This window comes from Amborella trichopoda, chromosome 1 (genome assembly GCF_054954075.1).
Source record: "Amborella trichopoda isolate Santa Cruz 75 chromosome 1, AtrichopodaSantaCruz75HAP2 v2.0, whole genome shotgun sequence".
Lineage (NCBI taxonomy): Eukaryota > Viridiplantae > Streptophyta > Magnoliopsida > Amborellales > Amborellaceae > Amborella > Amborella trichopoda.
This window is the reverse complement of record NC_142336.1, coordinates 30,875,598-30,880,581: the sequence shown is the minus strand read 5'-3', so window position 1 is coordinate 30,880,581 and position 4,984 is coordinate 30,875,598. Positions and strand designations below refer to the sequence as shown.

The window sequence follows — 4,984 nt, the reverse complement described above, 5'->3', positions numbered from 1 at the left end:
AAAGAACTTTTTGGGTTGAGACATAAGGGGGCCTAAAAAAAATAAAAAAAATAAACTAATAAGAAAAAAAAAAGTGGGGTTTTAATGACGAGCACGCTGAGACCTAAAGAAACCAATTTAGTTGTGACCGAATCCCAACTAAATTAATGATTCATAGAACTGTTATGTTGACCTTAGGGTCACTCGCTTTTATGACTAGCGGTCATCTTTCCTTTGAACTCGAAGCCCAAATTGGAGCCACAAGTGCATCAAGAGAGAGATTTCTTATGGAGGAGAGCGAGAGGAGAGAGAAAGAGAGTCTTGAGTGAATGGCACTGCCCCACACGGTCTACTGATAATGACAGGCCACATCCTTGTAAGAAACTTATGGGATTATAAATGGAGCTCGGATTCTATTCCCCTGGTCACCTTGAGTGAGGGAGAGAGAAAAGGATGCAGACAACTTTGAAGTACGTCTTGTGTGCTGCATTTGCAGCCTTCATTCTGTATGCTTCCCTAATTCCCTTGGTGGCGTCAAGGCATGTTCCCGAGTCGCTGCCTCGAGCCGGTAGGATTCGTTTTCTCTTGAAGTTCCTTCATTTACAATTCAATCGTAGCCTAATCATTAGTAAATCATCGTCGTCATTATCATCATCCGAGTCTTCTCCCAATTAATTGTCAATAAATAATAATAGAAATTTAAAACTCATGACGTTTAAGAGCTTGTAGAAAACTAATTAAGAGATTTTCATATTATTAACAATATTGATATTGAAAAGAAAAGGAAATCATGATAGAGGTGTTGTACACTATGATCCTTTTGTTAATTTTATACTTTATGGTAGGAGTCATCACTATCCAATCCGTAGATCTGATGGTGATGATGATGGTGATGGTGATGGAGGGGGAGGGGATATCCAGTTGAATTAGTGATATATTTACCGGATGCACTCTCCGTCCATAACAGTCCAATCTACCAATTTACGATGATTACTCCAATGACCACTATGTTTTATGGGTATACTTCTTTGAATACACCATCCAATGTGGAAACAAGTATTTCCTAGAAGTAACAAAGATTGAAATGGTCAAAAATCCATTCATTGCAAATACAATTTACACATATATATACTCATAAAATCTATGAGGTGTGAGTTGGTTTAAGTGGAAGGCTAAACAAGAAAAAGTGTTGAGGCTAAAAGGGTGTAGTTGAAAGTAGTGACATAATGTATTGCAACTGCCAATCGGGACATCCCACGGGCTTCTGTGTTGGTCTGATTTGCAGTCTCCCAGGTAATGCCTGGTTTTTGGTCAGGCTCGAGCATCATTAAAAAAGGCCAGGGAGCCCAAACTGCTACAAAAATCTGGCCCCAAATTATACCCCAGTCTAGCTATAGATTTTCTAGACACACTAGGCCATGATGGCCAAGCTTGAACCTGACTTGTTGCCAGCCATACCTCTCGTGACTAGTCCACCTAGCAAACAAAGGGTCCAATTCTTATTTTTTTGACCAATATTTAGAACTTTATTGATATTTTAAAAGGAGATTACATCCGTCTAATCAACCACTATCGTGTTCAGCTATGTTCTTTTAAAAGTTAAATTCTTATTAATATCACATTTCATGATCTCGATTAATTCTTTTTTTTTCTTTTTCTTTTTTTTTTTGGAATGTAAAGAAATGGCATACATGAAGTTCACCGGAAGCTTAGGAGTGGAAATTCCTATATCGACAGTCCTAGAGCAAACGAATCATCCCGACAAGATTGTGAGGATTGTAATCAGTCCTAGTGCAAACCAATCATCCTGACAAGTTTGTGATGATTGTGATGGTGATAGTGACGGTGATGGTAATGCGACCCACGACATTTGTTTTCCAAACACGACCTCCACCCCCGGCCTGAGTCTTATGTTAAAGTCGATCTAAAATTGTCGAAAAGGTCAAAATAGCACTGTAGAAATGCTACAGAATTGCATGTGTGTTCGTAGTAGGTCTCCCATTTTAGCAAATTTCTAACAACGAGGGGATATGAGAATGAGGCTTTTGCTTGTTGTAGTGAAATATTGATGCAAGGGGCATGCTATTTATCTACTTCGCTAAGGACGTTGGGTACCAATAAAATGCGGCAAGAGTTTTTTCCTCCCATTATTCCTTTTGATCAATAATCATGTTAGTGACTAATCCCGGATGGATGCGAGAGAGAGAGATAGATTTATGGCACTATCCAGAAAGCATTTTCATTGGAAAAGTATACAATAAGATTATTTATTTTTGCTACAAGTATGTCACAATCACTCTTAACTAGTGTAAGAAAAATCGAACGAGACATGGGGCCAGAAGCGGTTAAACTGGCCTAACTTGTAAACCAGTCGGTTCAACCGAACTAATGGGGCAAGTTCTGGGGGATCAAAAAAGTTTTAAGAGATACAAATAAGATGAAAAGAAATCTAATAAAATATATAAAAAAAATACATTTAAAGCATGATTAAACAAAGCACCTCCAAATGAAGTCGAAAACTAATGAAAAATGGATTTTAAAGAATCAATATGTGCCATTTTTTTTTAAAAAAAAAAATGAAAAAAATGTAAAAATAAGTCTTAATGGCCAAAACAATCTCAAATCTTTGCCAAAATGATGAAAAACATTAAAAAATACATTACAAATAAATTTCCTTTTTTTATGGGATTTATATAATTTAAATCTTTTTTATAATACCTGACCGGTTCACCAAAACCGGCCAAAATTGGAACCGGCCGGTTCCAATCTAGCTGGGTGATTAGAATTTGAACTGCTAAGAAGGGCTTAATCACGACTTTAAATAAGTACATGGGCTTAACAACCCTAACCATTGAGTCCAAAACTAGAAAATCTCCGAGAGTCACTGTATATAACTACCCAAACTTAGGTGATCTAGCATGGTGTATACAATTTTTAATTTGTCTTTTTCTCATAAACTAAAACACTTACAAAGGTTCAATTACAATAAATTCAACTCAAAAGAAAAGAATAAACATATAAATCGATTATTACTTGCTTCCTTTATTTACAAGTTTCTTTTATTGAACAAAACCAACACAATGTTTTATGAGAATGAGAAATAAAATATTGCAAACTATAAAACAAGATGTTGGAAGATAACCTCAACTGAACTTAGTACATCCCACACCTGATCATCTCCTCCAATGGTGCAAACTTATATCTCACACCTGGTCTCCTCCTCCAATAGCGCAGACTTACTATATCCCACACCGGGTCTCCTCCTCCAATGAGGTATGGGATCAATGGTCAATCTCAGGTCTTTAAAATATGGGGAAGCTCTGGCTAAGCCCCTTTATAAAAATATGAGAACAATAATATTTGATCGAGTCAATGCCTCAATGTCTTATGCAATTTTATGAGTGGGGCATGCCTACATCTAATGTCTTTTATGGGGGCATTTACCCTATCTCTCTTTAGAGAGATGAGGCCTTCAAAAGAGGGAAGAAATTCTTAGAGGGTGGCATGCCACCCTAGAGAGATAGAGATTTTTGGTGTAGAGAATGAGAGTTAAGGAGGACTCTATTTATAAACTTTTCAAGGGCTAGGGTTTTATAAGGATAGTCATTCTTGTAGATTGATCCTTACTAATTGATCATAGACGACCTATGGGATGAAAGATGTGAGTCATTTATTCATTAGATCAGTCATCAAGATTCAAAAGATGATACAAAACCTTATCCTTCAGTTTCTTAAACTTTTATCTCATCAAATAAAAGAGAAGTAAAATATCAGATACTATATGTTTATGTAAATATCTCTATTACATAATTCAAGACTTGAGCTCCTTAAAGTATATCTGTTTTAGAAATCCTAATTTCTTAAGACTCATAGAGCATATCATGTTTTTAATTGACTTGGTCAACAAGACATAATCCAAATCAATAGATCCTAAATAAGTGGATCTGAAAATTATAGAGAATTCTCCACTTTAAGTGGGACATGAAAACTAGGGCTCCAATAGTGGGCCCCACGTACATCCCAATGAGGTCCTGATGACCACCATTGGCCCTCATTTATTATATTAATTTTTAAAATAAAAAATTTGATTTTTAGTGTTTGGGAAATAAATTTTATTTTTCTATGATTATTTAAGTACTGAAAATTGAATATTTTTAATTTCATAAATTCATTTTACAAAAATAAAATATTAAAAAACTCACAAAATTTTAAATAGTCATTCTAAAAATCAATTAGCTTCAAAATAAATAAAACCAAATAAATTTGATGTTAATAAGATCCTTCTAGGTTTATGAATTACTATTTCTTAAGCATTTCATCTTCCACTGTGGACTATAATCCACACTTGCTTTCTCAAACTTACCCAGCAGGTCCCATGACCTACAGACCCATTACAAGGGTTCATGATTGGGTACCAAAGTCAACTAATAGATGAGGAGATATAATCTTAGTCTATGAATTACAAGTTCTCCCCTGGAGACGAGCCCATGGTCACCTAAACAGGATGCAACCACTGCTCTATGGTGATGAACGCTCTGAAAATGCATTGCCAGATTTAAACTAAAAACAAGGGTTTTAAATAAATACAAGACTCCAAATGAACAACCAGATGATAACACATTCAAGGCCAAATTCGCCTTTGTATTTCTACAGAAACACAAGGTTTTTATAAATCATATATTGTGAACAAACAAGTTTTAGAGGTTTAATCCTCTGTTGCAATTTACATTAGCCTGAATTAGGCCGAATACCTTTGATTTGGATCTTGAAACTTATACATTTGATTCTAAGAAAGAAATATGCAGTCATACATAAATAGAAACAATAGCATGGGCATATGAGCCCATATACTTGAGCTTAAACACAGTAGTACTGTGGCATGATATGTTTTTTTTCAAGATCGAGCTTCAAGTGGGCTTGGAAAACTATAATGTCTCTTTTCATATAAGATATGGCTTAGGAAACAATCATAGAAGGGATTAGTTTTGGCGATACAGTCACTCTT

At 35.4% G+C, this 4,984-nt stretch overlaps 2 long non-coding RNA genes across 2 annotated transcripts; one reads left to right on the top strand and one right to left on the bottom strand.

The window, feature by feature from the left end:
• Positions 1-300: 300 nt before the first annotated feature.
• LOC148783776 (uncharacterized) lies at positions 301-1,018 on the bottom strand. Its single transcript, XR_016046497.1, has 2 exons — positions 957-1,018; positions 301-597 (listed from the first exon to the last, which is right to left on the bottom strand). It is a non-coding gene; the product is annotated as an uncharacterized LOC148783776 (long non-coding RNA).
• LOC148783775 (uncharacterized) lies at positions 402-2,124 on the top strand. The gene is made up of 2 exons (XR_016046486.1): positions 402-547; positions 1,660-2,124. It is a non-coding gene; the product is annotated as an uncharacterized LOC148783775 (long non-coding RNA).
• Positions 2,125-4,984: the final 2,860 nt, after the last annotated feature.